The sequence below is a fragment of the Strix uralensis genome, chromosome 9 (genome assembly GCF_047716275.1).
Source record: "Strix uralensis isolate ZFMK-TIS-50842 chromosome 9, bStrUra1, whole genome shotgun sequence".
NCBI lineage: Eukaryota > Metazoa > Chordata > Aves > Strigiformes > Strigidae > Strix > Strix uralensis.
In genome coordinates, this window is record NC_133980.1 from 18,138,514 (window position 1) to 18,160,925 (window position 22,412).

General features: G+C 37.1%; 1 protein-coding gene and 1 long non-coding RNA gene across 11 annotated transcripts in view; one reads left to right on the forward strand and one right to left on the reverse strand.

Moving 5' to 3' along the window:
• Positions 1 to 22,412, reverse strand: part of ZBTB38 (zinc finger and BTB domain containing 38) — a 59,855-nt gene that overhangs the window by 12,996 nt on the left and 24,447 nt on the right. The window contains exons 1-4 of one of the 9 annotated variants that reach the window (XR_012630002.1): positions 14,377 to 15,244; positions 13,471 to 13,536; positions 8,049 to 8,155; positions 1,738 to 3,621 (exon numbers count right to left, since the gene is read on the reverse strand). The exons of 1 other annotated variant lie outside the window; for it this stretch is intronic. The gene's annotated coding sequence lies outside the window, so the exon portion shown is untranslated. Of the gene's footprint in view, positions 1 to 1,737; positions 3,622 to 6,727; positions 7,835 to 8,044; positions 8,156 to 12,571; positions 12,848 to 13,470; positions 13,537 to 14,376; positions 15,245 to 22,412 lie in introns of those variants that run through there. 7 more of the 9 variants (XR_012630001.1, XR_012630003.1, XM_074877616.1 and 4 more) reach the window with 7 other exon arrangements.
• Positions 24 to 14,182, forward strand: LOC141947031 (uncharacterized). 2 transcript variants are annotated; one of them, XR_012630004.1, is made up of 3 exons: positions 28 to 283; positions 12,842 to 13,017; positions 13,954 to 14,182. It is a non-coding gene; the product is annotated as an uncharacterized LOC141947031 (long non-coding RNA). The 2 variants fall into 2 exon arrangements; XR_012630005.1 differs by lacking the exons at positions 12,842 to 13,017; positions 13,954 to 14,182 and adding an exon at positions 415 to 550 and having other exon boundaries at positions 24 to 283.

Here is a 22,412-nt window from a genome sequence, read left to right on the forward strand (position 1 = left end):
CCCGGCGCCCGCCAGCCCCGCCGGGGCGCGCGGCCCGCGCGCGGCGGCAGCAGGGCGCAGCAGCCATTTTGCTCTGATAATCCCGGTAATCAGATTTGCCTGTGGCTTGTGAAATACGGGCTGGCTCCAGCGCCCCGGCTCCCCTTCCTCCTCTGCTAACTGCTGCGTTATTTTTCACGTGCCTGTTTTACAGCAAATGCTTGGTGCGTAATTAGCGCAGCCAGCTGGGATACTGAGCGTATCAGACGAGCTGTTTATATGCAAGGACTGTGAATTTAGAAAGGTGAGGAAATGCAGTGTTTCTATATCTAACCCCTTGCTTCCTGGTTGTCGATGCAGTTTTGCCCATGTAATTTAGAATTCCTCTTAAACCTCACAAAGCGTTTTGATTGCCTTACTCTCTCTCCTTCAAAGCCTGTCTCAGGGAGAAAGAGAAAGCATTTCTGGAGATTCACAGCCTCGTGCATAACTTCTGCAACTTCCCACTAAAAGGGACAGATGAAATACTTCCTTGAAAAAAATCTGAAATAAATTACATTTGGTTACTGAACTACAGCCACGTTTATTTTCCTTATGTGATTATAGTATCTTTTAAGCATATATAGAAACTCATGAGAATGTTTATTTTAAAGTAGTATTATTCTTTAATTTTGTGTTCTGATTATTTACTGCCTCAGGAAACAAGCACTACAATACTATTAGTGCATCATAAGCACTAACAAATGCTTAGCTTGATTTCATTTAGCCAGATGCTCTGATATGTTTGGTACAGTCTTATATATTCTCTCTCTGCCTCTCATGTTAAATAGACAGCAAAATCTGTTTTCCCAGTTCTCAGAATCATGAAGTTTAGAGAAAAACTGGGCTTTGAGACAGGTGGAAAACACTGTTGGAAAAATGGGACAATTTGCTTTTGTCTTAAAGATTGCTTGAAAATAATAATTTTGCCCAAGACTAACCTGTGTTTATTTTTACATGCTATTTTGTATGAGGTTTACTGGACAGTTACTTTGTTTTCAAATCTTAAACTTATGCATTAGAAGCACTGAATAGTAGGAACTGATTCACTTAAACAAACAAAATCCAGAGGCATATTTTATCATTGTCACCCTTGATGAGCCTGGACGTAAGAACTTAGCTAGAGCCCCTTCATGATAAACACTGCTTATTTGAGAAAACTATTTAATATCAACATAAGATATACAATCTATTGTAAGGAGGGGAGGTCTTTTTCCCAGTATTCTGCCTTGGAGCTATCATATGCTTTCCTGGTTGTTTAAAAGATACAGAAGGAAAGTTGTTCTTGTCAGGAAATTGTCATAATTTCATAAACTGATCTGTACATCCCTCTTCTTTCACTATTTTACACAATCCACATTAAAAGATCATTTTAGAAATGCTGAACATCTCTGTGGAGAGCTTAATGACTGCTTCTGGATTACTGGGATTTTTGTAAGTAAGTTCACCTGCTGAAGAAATTAGTATCTTTTTACCTTAGGACTCTGCTACCACAAAATGGTTTCTTTCATCTCATGACAAGCTGAGCTGTTCGTGTCAGTAGCTGTTTACCAGCAGCTATGAGAGATGGAACAAATAGTTGAAGAACACAGCAGTGTTGATTGCAAAAGCAAAGTGCGTCCCAAAGTTTTGACAACCTTCTTTTTTATTCCAACCTACATAAATGAGAAGCAAAGTGTCATAACTCACATGTAGGTTACTTTTAATCTTGGACTTTGTCTATTGCTTATTTACTATTGTTTCTTTATTATAATTTTAGGTGCACATATACATATTAATATGTATTAATGAAGATTTCTGACACAAGTGCTATAAGAAGTGTTTGTGACAAATGTGTTGTCAATAACAATAAAGTAATATGGATTAAATTAAACCTGTTGTAGTCCTTTAAAAGAAAGAAATGCATTACTGACACATGAAACAAATTTAAGGAAGATTAGGTTATGCATTCCCCCTAAATCTTAATTAAAATCGATTATTTTAAATTTTTTTGAAAATCAAATGCATAACCATCATTTCTATAGCAAGTACCCCCAATTTAGAGAGATTAATTTATTTGTACTTGACAATTTGATGCTCTGACAGTCTTAATATCTATAGACAATGTAACAGATTTGGAGATTTATGTTAGGCTAATGGTTGGACTAGATGAGCTTCAAGGTCTTTTCCAACCTAGACGATTCTGTGATTCTGTGAGAAAACTAACCTTTTTTTATTGATAGAGTGTTTTTTAAGGCAATTTCAGCTCATCCACTAAAAAAAGAATCACCTTTTCTGTGACTAGTACTGTAATTGAAGGTACTAATTTCCATATATATATAATTTGAGCTATCTGGAATTCACAGTCCCAGCATCTCCTTATGTATTAAAAATATTCTTCAGAGTAAAAAAATTCTTTATAAGGCCATCTTGGCTGCACCCAAGATTTTACATTCTCATTATAATGTTTCATGTAAAACCAATTGCATGTAAAGAAAATGGAGGAACAGGTGCTGCAGTCGGACCTATGTGAATGGACTACACTGACATCTGTGAGAAGTCAGACAAGATTTATCTGCATCTGCAGTCCTGATTTCAGGGTGTAAGACACAATACAAATTATATACTTTAAAAATAGAAATTTTGCTAGTGTATGTGTATTAATGTGTACTAATTCACATTAAACATATAAATGGTTGCACATACCATCACACGAATATGTTATTTTTAAATAGAAGTCCAAGCAGTTTAGCAGCTCTTTACTTCTTACGTGGTAAAATTACAAGGTATAGAGAAAATTGTCAGCAAACTTTTACTTCTCTAAAATGTATAAAACAGTTCCAGTGTTACTGAAGTGGTGGTGTTTGGATGCTTTGCCGAAGTCTGATAATCTCACTTCTGCAACTCATGGCACGTGGTATTCTTTCCTTAAGAGTATTTCAGACTGCTTAGGAAAAAAATGTTCCAATGTTCCTTTCTAGTCAAGCAGTTTCAGTTCTTAAACAACAGCAGGAAACAACATATATAGCATTACCAACTCTTGCAAATTCCTCATGAGTGACAAGATTTTGGCCAAGGCTTGACTGATTTCCTTCTCAGTGCCCTGAGCAGGCCAGCCTATCCATGAGAAAAGCGCTTGGATGGACTCTTCATTGCGCTCACTGCTGAGGTCAAAGCAGCCAGTGATGCTGTTGAGGAGGAGAACACGGCTCCTCTTGGGCAGGCCAACATTTCACTCAGAAGTGGGGTGCAAGAAGGACCCAGCAGCCCAAAGTGGCTTCACTCCCCTTTCTCTTACATGAGCAAGGGAAAGAGTTCCTTTGTGTAACCCTTCTCCTCTTCTCGAGCATCAAATGGAGGGAGAGGAAGGGAGAAGGAGTGCAGTCATGGAGACCTGCAGCAGCTGCCTGCTCCTCCAAGTCTGGTTGAGAGGACAGGAGACTGGCAGAACTCACTTGGCTCTCAAACTGCGTGAGCTCTGATGTGCACCAAAGCCAGCCTTTCTCCAAGGTATGTCGCCTTCTTAAAATTTAGGCATGGCCTAATCTGAGTCCCATTAGCACTAAGCAGAACACATGCAAGCAACTTTTAAAGGTGTAACTATACCTTTGTCTCTCCACCAGTCTAAAAAAGAAAAGCAACAGCAATAACTGACATTAATCCAAATTCTTCTTTTGCACAAAATACAAAAACTTATGTTGTAGTGCTACTAAGAATCAGCTGACTTTACATCTTGCTTTCTCTGAACAATCTCAGTATTATGTTCTATTTAAGTCTTTGTGCTGGTTTTGGCTGGGATAGAGTTAATTTTATTTTAGTAGCTGGTACAGTGTGTTTTGGATTAAGTGTGGGAATAATGCTGATAACACACTGATGTTTTAGTTGTTGCTCAGTAGTGCTTATCCTAAGTTCAGGATTTTTCAGTTTCCCGTGCTCTGCCAGCGAGCGGGTGCACAAGAAGCTGGGAGGGAGCACGGCCAGTACAGCTGACCTGAACTAGCCAAAGGGCTATTCCACACCACGGGACGTCATGCTCACTGTAGAAACTGGGGGGAGTTGGCCAGGAGGGCAGATCGCTGCTCCGGGACTGTCTGGGTATCGGTCAGCAGGTGGTGAGCAACTGCATTGTGCATCACTTGATTTCGGTTTTTGTGTTGGTTGGTTTTTTTCCTTTTCCCCCTTTGGTTTTATTTCTCTCTCTTTCTGTTATATCCCTTTTCATTACAATTATTATAATATTTTTTATTATTATTGTTATTGTATTTTTTAAATTTTAGTTATTAAACCATTCTTATCTCAACCCACAAGTTTTACTTTTTTTTCCTGATTCCCCTCCCATCCCACTGGGCTGCGTGGTGCTTAGTTGCTGGCTAGGCCTGAACCACGACAGTCTTTCATTTTTTATGTGCTGCTGACAAGCCACTTTCTAGCCTCCTACACTTCTGGGACGTATCACAGTCCTTAGCTAGCATAGGTCAGTTGCAATCATGAAGTTATGTTTACAGACAGAGTAACAAGACAACACATTTTTCTGTTGTTGACTGTTGTCAAATGTAGTAATTTATATATATATTTTAATAGCTTGAAACAAAAGTAGCAAATTTGGACAATTACTGTGTGGTATTCTGTTGCTCATTCAGTTATCAGAAAGACAAAATAAAAGTAGTTGAACCCAGCCTCTAATTTTCCAGTTTTCAGAGGAAACATCCTTTGACTATCCGAACCAACATCCACAAGAGCAGCAGCCAGGCTGCGTGCTCCGGGGCCACTGTCACTCTCCGTCAGGTGTGCTGGGGGCCAGGCCAACGTGGCCATTCGTGCCCTTTACTACAGCTGATGCAGCAAATCATGCTAGACTGCAAACAGAGCTGAATCCTTTCCCCTGGAAACACCTCATTTAGTTGGTCTGCTAGATGGCTGGACACAGCCATTTTGAAAGCTAGAACTGGTCTTCAAGCTGTTAACTGGCCACCACTGATCTCCAATATTCCTTAAAATATTGCAAAATATTTTTATGTTTTTGCTGTTATAGTGGTAAACTTTAGCATGCCAAAAACAAGGCACAAGTGATAGCAGTTACTCTGAATTACCACTTTAGTATGGCCATTTATTATGACAACTTATTGGACACAAGAACTTTGGCTCTTAAATATTCTTATGCTCCATTTTGTGCCGACCTAAGTAGCCCAGCCCAAGCCCTACTCCTTCTCCTCCATCCTGCTGCATGTTTCCAAACTAAAAGCTGTACTGGGGCCTCTGCTCATGCAGTGGAGGAGGACTGTAGCAAAAGCAGGTAGCAGCTGGCAGGAAGAAGAAAATCTTGATGGCTCCAGCTCTGGTTTGTGCTGCCTGCACTGCCACCAACGTGAGTTGCCCCAGGCACCAGTCCTGGCCTGACAGTGAGCTCAGCTCAGATGGGGAGCAACAAATAATAAAAAGAAAAAAACAGCTGACTTGTGTCTCCCTAATAATTTCTCAAACTCTTATTTGTTCAAAAACCTTAATAGTATTGTAGCACGTGATGGTATATTATAACATTGTTTATGGTTCAGGATCATGAAACATTCATGTAAGAGTGTTCAAACTATCTGGAATTAATACTAGATTCTGGTACACTTGACCGTTGAGAGTTATGGACATGTTTAACACTGTCACGATAATCTTTATTTGCTAAAGCTCATTGTTACGTATGAAGCCTTCTCTCTTGCTGCACACTTCAAAAAAAGTCAATGGGAATCTTTTCATTGATTTCAAGGGGGTTTTAATTAGGCTACTGGTCACATAAACAACTTCTCAGATTACACAACTGAATTTAAACTCTGGATTTGCAGATTCCCATTTTTCCTGTCTTTTTAATGATAAGCATTTTAGACTTATTTCTTAAAGATCTATCATCTTGGGATAACATAGTGAACCCGAAGGGTTGTATACGCTTTCCATTCTATGTACAAATTAATACTTCAAGAAAGGCCAAAAATAACCTGTACGTAAACTTGCTGAAGTCAGTAAACATATTTGTCAAAACTGATCATATATATCTGAGCTTCTTTTAAATCCAGGAATATAAACCAAAATAGTACCATACAAACACCTGTATGGAAAGCGTGACTACTGCCTAAATGCTACATCCAAATGTTATTTTGAAAGTCCTTGAACAACTGCCATTTTGACTTTTTCTAAGCTTTTTCTCCCCCCCACCTTCTTCGGTGTTAGGAGACAACACTTGGTCATATCTCTGCCTGGAAATGCTGGATAGAATGAGAGTGCTACAAGCAACATCAGTTTCGTTTTTATGAAGTGGCTTTAGTTTGTCACTGTGTACACCAGTATAATTATACTTACTTCAGAACCCTGGTACAAGATTCTTATTTAGAATGCCTGAGCATTTCTGAAAGATACCGTAAACCTTTGTTTCCATATTTTGTTGTCTTAAAGCAGTGCTATAAGTATTCCGAGTCTTGGAGAAAGGTTTCCATTTGCAGAGCAAGCCTACCATGCCAATTTTGTCCAGTTATTGCAAGTCCAATTTAAAGCACGATGAAAAAATCAGAAGAGATATTTCCGTTGAAAACATGATGTTTTTAGGTTAAAACCTTTGAGTATTAAGAATCCACATTGGGCCATGCCCAAAAATCTTTTTATATGGTGATTTTCAAGATGCATGCATTATTGCGAGCACATGGTATGTAAATGCATTGGGCTGCTTAATAAGCATTCACTGACACACATCTGCAGCTTTGCTAATGTACCTTTTATTCGTATGTGGTTGCCAAGGAAACAGGTTATGGCCCAGTATTCTACCTAAAATATACTGAGCAAGTGTTCTATGATAATTTACTTAAAATAGGTACAACTTAGATTTTGTAGCCCATTGGTCTCTAAGTCCAGGTAACCTGAATTTATCTAATTTTAATGTTTCTCTGATTAGTTTAAACCACCAATGCCATCCTATTGTCTCTGGAAATCCATTACCATTTTCTACATCATACAACATTGTATATTAAAAGTAAACTTAAATACAGAAAACATTCTGAGATACTTTAGGAATTGAAGAATCTTTTGATTTGTTTTTAAATTTGCTTCCTTATCTTACATCCTGCCTGGTAGCCTTAATTACTTATTTCTACTTAAGATATCACAGCATTAATGACTATGATGCAGCAAACCATTTCCTGCAGAAATTTGTGCAAATAGTGCCACTGAAATCAATGAAACTACTCCCTTTCTATAACGCAAATCATACTCTATGATACAAAGAACCATGTTCAAAACTAATGAATTAATCAGGATTTCAATGATTCTTTCATTCAGTACATACATATCTCAAATATAAAGCACAGGTACCAGACAATTTATTTTAACCAAGATGATTATTGCACATTCGCAGTAAGAAGAAAGGAAATTGCTAATACTTGAAGAAGCCATGCAAAATGTGAATCTCTTATTTTGAAATATCCTGATCATTTATCACAATATTATACTTGAATTTACAAAGTGCTCTTTGCAGCTCATGAATTCAGGAGGTTTTTACTACCACGATTACAGTCATGTATAAAGGTACAGATCAGATGAACTACATACAGCTTGACCAAAACAACATCAGAAGTGGGCATTGGCACTAAAGGAGTTCCTCTACTTTTACTGTATGGCACAGATTTGTAATGAACACTAGCGACTGGGATCCAGAGTTAACATTCTGGCAAGCTCAGGAGGTTTGCTTGCCTGCCAATATGTTTGATTTGTACAGATCACTGGAGGCTGTAACAACCTGTTTCAAAGATCTGTTCTGCCTGATTTTGTTTGTCCAACCTCTATGGCAATGAAAATCCAGAGGGAGCTGGAAAAATCCAACAGTACTGACATGAGAATAGAGCAATGTGGTACTATAGTGAGAACAACTCTTAAATTATTATTTAAAAAAGGTAGAACTTTAACTGAAAAAAAAAATCATGTAATGCAGTGGTTTAAAAGTGTTAAATACTTTAGCACTGTTTCTATATGAGTTTTAAAGAGATTTCGGCTTGCTATAATCACCCCATAAACTTACCCACCTAAAATGAGGTTCTTCTGTTAGAGTCTTTTAAAAGTGGTATCGACAGGTATTTTCGGCAAAACCATCTCAGTAATTTTGTGAACTCTGTGGCTACTGTGTATCAGCCTGCAAAGGGGAAAATCCAAATTTAATGACTAAATTATTAGACAACTACTAATTTTGAGATACATTGTGGAATTCATCAAAATTTTCCCTGGAGCACTGTAGGACTCCAAATCTACATCGGGGAGGCTTACAACACACCAGCAATAAAACAGTACTGTTAACCAAACTATTGCAAATACTGCTTCTGTCTGCACTGTTTTATTATAGTTTAACCTGTGTAGTGCAAACTGGACATAATATTTCATAATATGTTCTAGACAGAAATGTAAGGACGTTTTCAAGTTTAAAATGATTTTTCATTGGGGTCGATGGAAAAATTAGACTAAAACTAATCCTTGGCTCTACTTCCTTCCCCCATCTCAACTATATCCAAATTATGGCTTGGACATTTACCTAATAAGACATCAAATAATGGAGGCTTCACAGCTTCCTTAGTTAGTCTGGTCCTGAGTTTCACAGGGCAGAGTCAGTGGAAAACAAGTGTATTTTAAGATTAGCTTCACAGTTTCCCAGTTTAGAAAACAAATCATGGTACAGGGAGAAACAGTCATCATTACTAGCCAACTTCCTTGACTCCACATAAACTGCTGAAACCAATTACAAGTTATTCTTTATCTTAAAAGCCTCTATTTTTTTTTCAGTCTTTCAAAAGGTCCTTTCTCTTCTTTCCATTCTGCCACTTTTCTTTTTGTCTCTTTTGTCACAGATATCATCACAGTATCTGTGATAATGACATTTCTAGGCAACTCTTGTTCTCTGGAATACACTTCCTGTATCTCTCCACTTGATTATTCATTGTTGTCAAACATCCTGATTTTATGTTCTATATCAAACATCCTAATAAAGTTATCATGTAATAGTGTAAAAATTATTCAGAACAGGGCTTTGGTTCAAAAATACTAAACAAAATAAAATTCTTCCATAAAGCAAATGCAAAACCTTAAGGATAAGGCCTTATGACTCAGCTGTTAGTCATTTATTTATATTGCAGTAATTAAGAATACATAGATCCATCTTCCATTTACAAATATACTGTATACTTTTATAAATAACATTAGGAAATACAGGATCCATTACCTCGGCTTTAAAAGGTAAGAACGTGAGCTAATTTTTTTTGTTGATTTAGCTGAGTACATTTTTACTATATCTTGATTTGAATAAGTATTCCATAGCTCACATCTACCCGTAACAAAGGCTCGAATAAAGAAAATTGCATTAAGCTGTTATTATTACTTCAAATACCAATAAAGTCATATTCACAAATGACTGTGAAATATTACAGTGAATGGGAAGCTTAAGCATCACGTTTGGAGGAATCTGACAGTAAAATATCAAAGCTAAAGAATTCCCAAATTTGATAATACTAGAATTCAAATATTAGATATAATAAAGCCCTTTAAAGACATAATAAAGCAATTCACATGATAAAGTACAACAGACACTGGATGCCTCCAAAGGGTTAATTGGTACCTGTTCATTACTACCAGAGTCTGCCTAATAGTCTGACAAATATTATCCGAACACAGATAGTTTCACACTGAGAGCCCTGCAGTTTCAAATCAAAATGAAGTTTAGAGGCAGAAGTAACCTTAATCAGAAAGGTCATTGAAAAGCAAGATATTCTGTTACGCAGAAATGGAATTTGCACAGATAAAAGAACACATTTCAATTATAAAAGGAGGACTTATATCAACAATTAGACTTATATGATAAAACTGAAAAAAAACCCCCAAGCCCCCCTAACAATAACATTTGCAGGCTGAGCTGGAGGTGTGAAAAACTGCACCTGCTCTTATGTGCCCCCGTTAGCCCCCTTGGCCAGAGAGAATAAAATGGATGAAGTTTACAAGAGATTTCTTATGGCACCTCTGGCTATAACATTCTGACACTCTGCGTTAGCTAGATGTAACTACCATTAAAATACATACAGCAACCCACGTATAATAGTCAAACTGGAAACAAATTGCTAATTACTAGACTGCTCTGTAATAAATAAATCAGTTTCTTTAGCTAGAAGAAATTACCCTTCACAGGCTGCCAATGAGTTTTTCCAGACTCATGAAAGCACTTGAGTTCAGTCATATTAATTACAAGAGGACTTGCACCCCCTAACAAAAGAGCAAATTTGCAAATGGATTTAAAACAACCATAGCGAAGCATGCTCATGTAACGGAGCTACACTTTTTTAAAATGTCTCAAGTGGGTATGTTTGAACACAAAGACGTAATAAAAACAGTTTATCGCTAAGTGCTCCATCTCTTCTAAAGATAAATATCAGCAGCAATAAATAGATTGCTTCTACATAGCGTTTGCTCAGCAACTTCCTTTAAAAATAACCACAGAAGAAATAAACAAAGAAATGCAATTTTGATAACTACATGTAATGGCGCACTCCATATTAACATTTCAGACAGGAAAATAATCAGCAGAAGCAAGCTACTGGAGATAAATCAAATTGCAAAGAAATGCAAACTCTAATATGTTACTTGAGAGATGCTGTTTATTACGTTTTCAGTTCTGCTTCTTTAGGTGGAACAGGGGAATATTGCACCATGTCAAGCTAATCTCATAATTATGAATCAAATGGTTTTATTATCATTATGAAGCATTGGCCTATCGAGACAGATGATAAGTCATATTCCTGAACAGTTATACTCTGTTTATTTGGAATGCACTGAACTGATATATTTAGAAATAAATGAGAAATAGCTTGATATTACTGACACTGTCAAGGCTATTATTGATAATTGGCTGTGCTTCTAAACACCTCTTCTGCATTAATTTTCAGTGCTGGGTCCTCATCCACACAAAATATACTTAGTCATTTTAAAGTCAAGGACATGAAAGGAAAATGGCTACCGGGCTGCAAAAGTCTCATTGCAGTAGTGAGAATTTCTCAAGTCATGTACAAAGGAGATTCATAAGGAGATACACTACGTTATAAGCTCAGTGCAGACGTTTAGTAACATCTGATTCTGTACAAGCAGTTACCTGTGGTACACATAAGATTTAACTTTACTGATGCTGTTAAAAATATTAGCTAGAAATAAAATAAGGAATTATAATACTTAAAATTTGCAAAATCTATAAGGTCTGCAAATTACCGCAGACCACAAGAGAGTTTATTCTATGAAGGCTTGTTTAAGATCCGACAGCAAGTTCTTTTCCAGCATGCTTAAACACAGTTCTTTACCTGAACTTCAGAATGGGTCCACTATTTAAAGAAAGGTTTATTAACATTACTGTGGCTGAATTCAGCAACAGTGAAAGAAGATTTAAACATACTTCTGATCCTCTACATTTCTCAGCTGCTAAATATTTCAGTGATACTTTTATACTTGTGATAATGAAACTATCACTTTATATACATACAGTACAAACCTTGACCTACATGCAAGACTAGGCTAAATTAAAAAAAGAAACTGGGGTACATTTCTGGAAACAACCAATGCAAAACAGGAATAAAACAGTTTTTTGTTGTGTACAGCTTTATAAACATGGCATCGTTTAAGAAATGATAGCCGCATGGAAACATAAAATGAGATCAGATTCTCATTTGGAACTGAAAGGAAACAACTGCAAAATTTCCATTTGCATTGTGATATTGCTATTAAAGAGAATAACATCTTCTACATCTATACTATTGCACCTTTTAAAAGGATTTGGTTGCCAAGGAAACTGATTCTGGCCCAGTATTAATCTGAAACAAATATATTACAAAAGTTGGTGTAAGTAATGCAATACTCATAATTCTTTTTATTCTTAATGCTCAAATTCAGGTTTTTGTACCTAAGGCTGTTAAGTTTTTATTTCATAACCTTTTTTGTGTGAAGTAAAACACACTTCAGTAAACTGATACTCAGTTTAAGCTGACAGGGCCATTTATATCAATCTCTCTCTTTAAAGTCCTTCTACCTTAAAATCAAAAGAAATACTGCAGGTTTATGTTTGTAGCTAATATTGAAAAAATAAGCATTAAAGCATATTAATCTTTATTTAAGATTTCGCACAAAACACAAAACCGCTTACGACAGAATTTAAATATTTTTCATTTTCCTTATCTACCTCAATTTTTACTTTTGCATTTTAACTGCAAGCTTAGTAATGCTTATAGTCAGATTTAAAATGTAATCGAATCAATAGGGTTTTCAAAAATTCTTTTGTTGCATAAGCGTTGCCACGCCCTTAGTACATATGATTATTTTAACAGACATGATTGCTCTACTTTCACAATAGATTTTTTAAAAACAGATAAGAATAATTGTCATGCCAGTATGTGAAGCCAACAATTTAATATTATGTTGTTTTCATTAACAGTTTAATACATTTTTTAACTGAAAGCTACATTCCAAAGCCCATTTCATGTTCTTGCAACACTGACCGAGAAATCAGTAAAACATGCAAATCTCAACCTACCTGCGTGTACCACTTAGTGCAGTGTTAGCATGGCAATGCACCCAGCCATTTTTATGTAAAGCGATGGAGATAAGTTCTATTCTTGGTCTTCTTGATAATTTTTTAGAAGCAGTTGTCAAAAATCAGATGGGAAGCAGCTTGAATAGACCGTGATCAGGAGAACCGAGTTTATCAATAGGGAAAGCAGGAGTGGGGAAAAAAAAAATGTCCTCATCCAAGGTTTTCCGAAACTGCAACACAAGGTTGGTTTTTTTTTTTTCTCCTCCTCAGAGGGTTCAAAGCTTGAAGCTGACCACTGCAAAGGCCACTTGTCACATTTACTGAAAATCAGCCTATTGATATCACAGCTGAAAATATAAACTCGACAACCAAAGCCCATTGCACAACGTGGACTGCGTAAGAGTTAAAAATAGATTCGACGTGCCTCCTACCTGCATAATAAATATGTAAGTTTCAAGTGCTTTAATTCGATATTCACATTAATTAACAATACAATATACATTATTTAAACTACAGTAAACGCAAGAAGAAAAAGGGTGACACCATCTGGAAGCACAGTTTGCTTTTTTTTTTCCCCCTTTCCAAGGGCTAATAATGTAGTTTGAACGTGATGACAAGCTAACAGCTCACCACATTGCAAATGAAAAAAGAATTCTTAAGGTGATGCTCAAATATCTAAGCCTGTAATGAAGCACAAACCAGTCTTCACTACTGCATGACATGGCACACAGACCATTTACATACTCACATTTGAGATACTAGGCACAGTATAATGAATTCAATACACAGCATGCACACAGCACAAGCAACGTTAATCCTGCCTGCCATTTTAGGCTTGCAGGAGTAAGATACATACTGCAGCACAGCTCTGGTAAGGGAGGAGGCAAGGGACAGCTCACCTTAAATGCAGTATCTGATTAATGTTGTAAGTGACATTGCGTATCAGCTACAGAGTCTTGGTTCAACTGGGTGGGAGGGAACAAAGAAAATTGTCATCAACTGGTGATGCAAGATGAGCTCCAGTCACTAACACTGTTAGCAAACTCCAAATTCTACAATGATACAGTAGTAGGCATTTCAAACTCTTATCAAAATCTGTCTGTGCAATGGCTGAGTCCGCCTGCCGGGGAAAACAAAACAATCTTCTTGCTTATTGGAGAAACGCTGGAGTGACTACAGTAACATCCTCTTGATGCAGAAGGCTTTCACGTCGCACATATTAAATCCTGGATGCATTTGCTGTGCCTTCCTATTTTTTAAGTCTCACAATTAAAAATTAAAATAAAAAGACAATGATAGCAAAAATAGCATAACTAAAGGTCTAATGTTCACAAAAATAAACCATTTCTTTTTCTTTCCTTTCTGTTTTCTCTCTTTTACAGTCCATCAAAATCCTGAGCAGTATTGACAAACCACACGAACACAGGGTCTGACTGCATGATCAGCTGTCTGTGTCTACGCTACACCCTGTTAACCACAAGCAGTGTTAGAGCTAAATATATCTGCAATGCAGAAACAGTAGGTGCTATGTGGTATACAATTCTGATTAATTATAAAATATTTTTCTACCCTCAGATACAATAAATAAAAGAAAATTTGGTGCTGATCTCCATCAGGCACGGTATCTGTCAGACTTACAGAACGTAAAAGCTGTCCTAAGTATACTGACCTAGATAGCACTAAGAAGACTTAAGCAGCGTGCAAGCATACTCACTGTCAAAGCAAGGAAAACGAAACAATGATTGTCTAATCAAACTGAAAGCAACAACTCACTACCACAGTATGAATTCCAAAATGCTACGTACTGTATATGCACATCTCATGTTATTGGAAGATGCAAAGCTCCTTTGTTTTTTTTTCTCAGAGGCTTTTCTTAGCTACGGTTGCACAATGACATTCTGACATCATGGAGGTCAATGCAGATACTAAAGTGCTGTCGTCTTTAAGAAAAAAATAATTTTGAAATATTAAACCACAGCTGCAAAAATAATAATAATAAAAAAATGTACATCACCTACTTAACATCTTTTTGTTACCTTCCCAGATGAATAGCATGCACATTGTTCAGCCGCATACGTTAAATTGGTATCACCCTCTGCAGAGACTGCAAGAGTAATTGTGGGAAGTAGATTTTTATAAATGTTAAAAAAGGCTTATTTTCTGGAAAACTTCAAAATGCAATAATATTTTGCATGTATAATGAAAAATATGCAGAGAAAAAAGCATTAAAAACTGCTAATCTGAGGGGTTTTTAAATGCCTATTAAGCAAAACTGATTTTATTTTCACCGTGTCTCCAAAGGGAGAATAAGAGACCCGTGCCGCAGTCTACTATAACCTGAATTACCTTCCTAGAAGGCTAAACCATCAGGTGAGGTAAAATAAACCATAAGATCTACCTGTTTAGAGAGCAGAATCCCCTCCACACTATTTCAGTGACTTCTCCCAGCTTCCTTTCTCTCTACCTGCAAATACCGCAAGCTGATACGCAACACATCAACAGAATTGTGAAGATTAACATGTTAGCTCTGAAAATATTTCACTGAAAGATTTCGTTAGGTAAATATTATTTACCGTATCTATAAGTGAATATAAATGGTTTCTGGCCAAGTGCTGAAATAAATAGATCCTTGTGAGGCCAGATTTGTACAGAGAAGCGCTATCTTTAATTCGACCTGCCAATATAGCTGAGAAAGAAAGCAGCCAAATTTTCAGCCACATATTCTTTCTCGAGGAGCCTATGTACCCTATCATTTTTTTTCCTAAAAGAGCACCTGTTTTTAAGGGTGAAAACTACCACCAAGTGGTGTGTTAAATCAGAAAATGTTGCACAGCAACAACTAGACGGCTGTATGTACGTATTCACTTCTTGTAAAAAATAGACAATCTGATTTTGCCTTTTTTCCTCTTCTTTGTTTTTTAATGATTAAATAGTTATCTATTTAATTTGGAGGTTTTTCTTTGGGAATTTATTTGGCATTTTGTTCCCTTTCATTTTAAAGGCTGGGAATGAGATGATCCTAACAGTCAGTGCTTTAAAATATTCAGAATCCCCTTCCATAAATAGCACATCTGTCACACAGAAAGGGAACCCAGCCAGCAGAAAGGCAGACCAGACCAGCAAAAACAACTGCTATTCCAATACATGATTACAAAATAAGTTAGGATTTTAGCAACCCTTTATTTGGATTTTTTTGTTTGTTTTGAGCTTTTTAAACTAAGAGCTGTCTGATTATACACATGCCACCATATATCAACTTAAAATTAAAAATTTAAATATGGCTTAATTTTGAGGGGTTTTTAATGTTCATCGCTTAGTCAACTGTTGTTTTGCTGATCGAGGATGCCAATTAAACTCAGACATCAGAGTGAAAAGAGTAGGCTTATTTTACTGTTAATAATTAAAGGATATAACCAAGTAATACAGAGAATAAGCAGTAAGAAAAATACAGAATAGTACACTTAATTATTACTACATACAGTTAATTATAGAAAATAAGAATAAGCAAGGTAATGCACCTAATCATTACTACACAATGGGGAGAATAGTGATTAAGAAAGATACATCACCACTTGCATACGTCACCATCATCCAGATCCGCAGTCGCTGGGGAGCCCCAGTTGCAGTGAGGATTTGAAGTCCCTTTCCCTGCAAGTGGGAAGTCCTACGCGGTGCCTCCATCCGTAGGTGAGGCTTCCAAAGTCGCGACAAGAGGGTCCAGCCTTATATGTCAAAAATCAGCAAGTCAAAATGACTGGCACCTTCCTTTGAGCAGAAACATCTGGTTTCATCCTCCTGTTGGATTCTACCCAAAGCCTGGCCAGGGCTCGGACGGGAGAACCAAGGGAGTTTCCAACAAGGCCAAACACTTGGGTTCTCAGCCTTGAACAAGGCCAGACAGAACCAAGGGAGTCTCTTTATCTACTTGGTTCTGTTCCCATAAAGATTCCAACAAGGTCAGACACCTGGTTTCTCAGCCTTGAACAAGGCCATACAAGGAAAGTTGGATACATTCTCATGACATTTCATCCTTACAACTGATTATATTTTGTCTAAGCTACATCTTTCACTAATGAGCATACATATTTCTTTAATGATCAGATACCAATATTAAACGCTAATGGTAATACAGATTTCACTAATCAGCAGATATTAATAATGGATAGTGTTTGGTTGTGAGGTTCATCTAGAGGTCAACTTTGTTTCAAGGCCTATTATTCAGGTCCTAGCACTACAAATGTATACTATCAAGCTAGTCATGCCCTGTTTAAAACCACGGCAAAGCTCCTATAGATTTCAAGAAGGGAAGATTTGGGCCTTATGTAGCAGTCTTTCAGGTTTAAGAGAATGTATGATACTACAATTTCAGAATCAAGCGAAAGGTTTGTTTAAAGACAATGATTTTCAGCAAAAGACAGATTTCAGCAGAGTGTCACAACAAATACATCCATTCTGCATTCTTGAGGTCGCCATTCTCATTCTCCCAGAGAAGTACTTATCTGGGAGAGACACAGCAAGGTGTTTTCGGTTGTGTGATTTAGGAAATAATAAAAGCCTGCTGGCAGTGAACGCAGCAGAGGAATAAACATCTCAGTGAACAGGGGAGTGAGCTTGTCTAAGTCTTTATGCATACCTCTTGCTTTAATGGACCATTTTCAGTGCTTAGTAATAATTTTTCAGGCTTAGATTTGCAATGATTTTGCCTCATAGTCAACATAAATTCAGTTCAGAAATCATATTCCAGGGCCTTCTACAGCTGCATGATACGTGGCACAGTAAATAAATATATTCAAAAAACTGCATTTGTAGGTTGCACAAATTAGGCCCAAATTTTCAAGGTAGAGATACATTAATATTGTATGTTATTCCTCAGTCAGAAACTTGGGACTTAAGCTCTAACCTGATTTGTGCCCAAACTGTTATAATCCCAAGGCACTGGCTCTCTTGATTCTTGACTTCAAAATTCCCTGCCTCTGCTGGGTCAGGACTAGCTCAGCCCATGCTTTTAGCTTGTGTCAGTTCTTTATTCAATCAGCTTAAAGTGAGGCCATTTCAAGTATTCTCACTGGATCTCAAAGGCCATTTGTGCCATAATCTTACCCACTTTTCAAGCTTCCTACTTGTAAACGTGCTTCCTCTTCCTCTGTTTATCACCACTCGAGGGCAACAACATCTAATCTCTCCGCACATACTATAGCTTATCAAAATTGGTGAGGAATGAGAAGTCCCAAAGTCACATTGCATTGCAGCCTCCACCTTGTGGTATATGGCTTCTTAGAGGAAAAGTCCTAGTCCTCCAGGTTGATCATTTGGAGAGCCGAAGCAAAAGGAGATAGGCTGTGGAAAGAAAGACTCACTTAAAGTCCCTAAAACTCTACTGATTTTTGTCTGAAAGTATTACCACATCTTGTCATCCTTAGAAGTAAATACATGAGGGCAGTCTGATAGACTGGGAACTCTGCCAAGGACCAACCTTGTAGCAGTAAATATCTGGAAGAAGACTAGCAGACGTTGAGAAAAAAGTGACAAACACTTTCAATTTTGTATGGATCAGCTCACTTCTGTCTTGATTCAACATGGGCCCAAGCTGGACCAACAGAATAAATTGTCCCTCTAGCTACAGAAGACACCCTGGACATGGAAGTTATGCTTAATAATATATAAATGAATGAACAGACGTACTATGCTTAGGTTCATTCTCACCTCGGTAGTTATGTTTGGGGTTTTTTTAACTGTTTGTCAAGTAAACAAGAAACATACAGAAAACGAAGGATAGAATCAATCCCAGCCCTCAAGAAACTGTAGTCAACTGTACTGTGAAACCATCCTCACAAAGCAGTGACAAGGGGACATGAAGCACAGCTGGGAATCCAGGGTGGGTGTTTCCAAAAGTGCATACCAAAACTGGCTACAGCCTTTCAACAAACCTGCTCTTGGAACAACAGTTTCAGCCTCTGAATTTAGCTACATCAATTATATTTGTCTCATTCCACTAGTGCCATTGCAAAAAATACATTGTTGATGAATACTCAGTTTGAAATTAGAATTATTTTGGAAAAGACAAAACACACCCTTGATCATGAACTAAATTCTCTGACCTAACACTCACGTTCAGCAAAGCATCCATATGCCCAGACATTCAGGCTAGCAATGAACTCACCGGTCAAATGCCTTCTGTCCCAAATCCTACTGCTTACTACTTTCTTCAGTACTGAAACCTCAACTAGTTGTTGTTGGACAACAAGGCAGGGGGGGAAGGAGAAGAAAGGACTGATGATAGAACCTCAACAGTTTGCCTTTCTAGAGCCAAAGTAAAGCACTTTTATACCTAACCCAGCTAACATGCCCTGGACTTCCATTTGTGCACACATCTAGCTCAAGTTGACCCAAGGATACAGACTAAATCAGTTGAGTGCTGACCGTTTTCCCAGGCTTTCCCGCAATTCCTTCTGTGTCTCTGTATGGCTAAGCAAATTCTTCCATTATTTGTTGGGACAGGAAACAGTTGTTCTTGGTTATTCCTATACATGGTTTACACACCTTCATTCTTAATTGCCACACTCACATGAACAAGCCATCAAAACTAATACCTAAGTGGTCTAAGACGCAAGTTCAAACTCCTGCTGTTCCTGTTAGATGGGGATGTTTTTCAGCACTACTGAATTAAAAGCAGAGCAGCATTTAAAGGCAATTCCACTTATAAAAGGCAAATACTGAGATTCTACAAAAATAGCAAATATCTGAATATTATGAAATGTATTCTGATATACTGCATTGTATCAATGTGTTATGAATCTGCATGATGAAAAAGTATGGGCTTGCCTAAACGGAAGAATCACAGAGAAGTCATGTATTAAGGTATATTGAAGTGCTGTATATGCTTTTTTGTGAAACACTTCTAACAGCCACTTACAGTCTAGTACTCTATAAACTATAAAATCTTTAAGGATTAGAACACCTGGGATTCACTGTAAACAAATGGTGAAGAGAATTTCTTTAAAAACTGTAAATCCATCCATAGAATATGAAGAAAGCGATGCCTTTATAGATATTTGCACTTACCTTTACAGGTTGTATTTCTGTATTTTCTGTGTAACGTGACACTCAAAATAGCAATAAAAAGTGGCTTTGTCTTGCTTTTTTCCTGAAGAGTCTTTAATTACTGATGAGCATGGTCTCTCCCTCTAATTATACCTCCTAAGGCCCTATTTGCTTTCTAAACTGCTGCCAGACACAATGCCAAAGGTTTCAAATTTCTATCTCGTATCACTCCTGGCTAATTTACCTGATTAGTGGATTTAGGTATTGTATTTTTAATGTGTTCCTATCAATTTTATTCTTCTCTGTACTAAATGGCACAACGTGCTTGATGCCATACCTACACTCTTCCTGTGCTTCCCTTGTGTTGATCAGCATTTCCATGTTCACATCACCTGCTTCTTTTCCTCCAGTTTTAAGGGGCAGAGTTTTCATTTAGAGTAACGGACTCAAAGATTTGATATGGAAAGAGGCTTCGCTTAATCACATAACAGCCTGGAGAGAGATACAGTCATTTTAGCAAAATCATTAATACCAGGCAGTAGACAAGGAGAGCAATAAGAATTAGGTTAAAAAAAAAAGAAGTTTCTCAGAGCAGTCAACATAAAATCTATTCTTTGCAAAAGAAAGTTCAGCCATTTTACGTCTTCAAATCACCAGAAAATTTCCTTTTATAAACTCCTGATTAGAGTTACTTCTGAAACATATGAATTTAAGCAGGATCAGTTTTGTGGACATGGTCTTTCTCAGTTATTGTTGGAGGGTTTTTTTCCATAAAGTTTCAGTAGGGACATTCAGCTATTTTGAAGAACAGACAGGATGAGAATAACACACATTTCTCATTATTAAAAAGAGTAAGAAATCAATTTTGAGTAATACAAGTGCAAGAACAAGCAGGGGTAGGAAGCTGAAGTATGTCAGCAGAAAAGAAAGTGTTTTGGAAGTTCCAAAAAACCTGTTTAGCATTTGATAAAATCAAATGTCACATAATAGGATGGAGAAGTCTCACTTCCTAAAACCCATGGGTATAGATGACTGTCTCACAACTCCAAACAGTCTAACAAATGTAGAACCAAAGCAACAAAAACTCCATTTCAAGCTTACTTGCTCAAGCTTAGCTATCCCTTACGCTGCTAAGTGTGGGCTGCTCAAACCATTTCTCCCACCCAGTTCAGTTGTGAGGCTTGTTCCTTTGCTTTTCATCTGCTCCTGACAAATGGGAGGGGAGTTCTAAGCCTTTGTCTTCCAGCTGTTAACCTGGTATATGTAACCAAACCCAAGAGTATTAACTATGAACCTCAGACTACTTTTCCTCCAATGGTACAGATTGAGTTGTGTCTACTACCACTCTCTTACACTGCCATCATTTCCACAGTTAAGGACTATTTATATTCCCAACTAGACAGGTACCTCAATTTAAGAAAGCTGTTCTACACATCGCAGCTCTTTGAAGTCTGAATTAGTTCAGCTGGAACCGAGGTCAGTGTAAATGAGGCCCTGTTTGAAAAGCTTTCAGACCTAAATCACTTATGAAATGACATCATTTCTCTTCGTACAAACTCTGCAGCTCTTCCATGTTTCAGAACTGAAACTGTTCTCCTGATGGTATGAATGAGTCAGGAAGAGAAATAGAAACACTAACAGAAAGTTTTATCCCATTAAGTCCTTAGGAATTTCAGTGAAATTTTAGGACTAAAGCTACAGAGCAATGGTAGTGCTTTGTTAGAGTGCAGTTGTACAAAAGGCTCTATTAACAATAATAATACACTTTTACAGAATGTTTTATCCAACAATCTCAGAGATCATTACAAACATTAATTGAGCCTAACTATAGCCTGCAATAAATTAGCATTATTATGCTAATTTTATGGATGGAAAGAGAAAAAGACAGAGAGGTTAAGTGATTCACTCAGGAACAGAACCCAGAACTACGTGCACAAGTGGGTTATTCCAACCAAGAAGAATTGTTGTCAGACAAATTGAAGTGGGATGTCAGAGACAAACATTATAAAAGGCTTCCAAAACCATGATATAATTAGTCTGAGGAAGTGCTCACCAGACAAGGAAAGAGTGTTGCTGTGGACTAACAGCAGGTAAGTTTCTTTCATTTGTTCTTTTATTTTGTAATTTTCACTGGACCTTTGCAGGATCATTCATAAGCACCAAGAATTTTTTACTGGTTATGTTGATTTACTCAGGTGCAAATCTAAAAGTGGAGGATATTTTTAGTAACGGCCATTAGGCGTGAATCAATCATCTGTGTTATTCACATTATTTATGACTTCAAAGGAGGACAGCATGACTGTATCCACTTTTCTTTAAAACATCAAGCTGCATATAGAAAGAAGGGCAAAACAATTAAAATAATAATATGTCTCTCCAAGTACCATTCCAATCTCCTTCAACACTTTCCGCTCTTGGAAAAAAAAAAATAACAGCTTTTCAGATTCCTTTCCTTACTGAATATCCTGGAAAACACTTAATCTGGCACTCATTAACCTTAATCTGATTTAATATAGCTCACAACAAGATGTACAACCGTTTAATCTTTACCAAGCATCAGGGACTCTATTCCAGACAAAAATAATCTTTGTTTCTTCCACCCTTGATACCATTCATTATTTGCTCCTTACTTATACTGGCAGTTTGTTTCACATGCCTGCTTGGTTTTACTACCCTTTAGACTGTCTTTTCAATGATTCCTTATATGTCCGTAATATTTGATAAATTCTGGAACTTCAGAATTTTCTAGAATACCATAATCTTTATGCGAATGTATCTTGTTAGTCCCAAAGCAAATAAT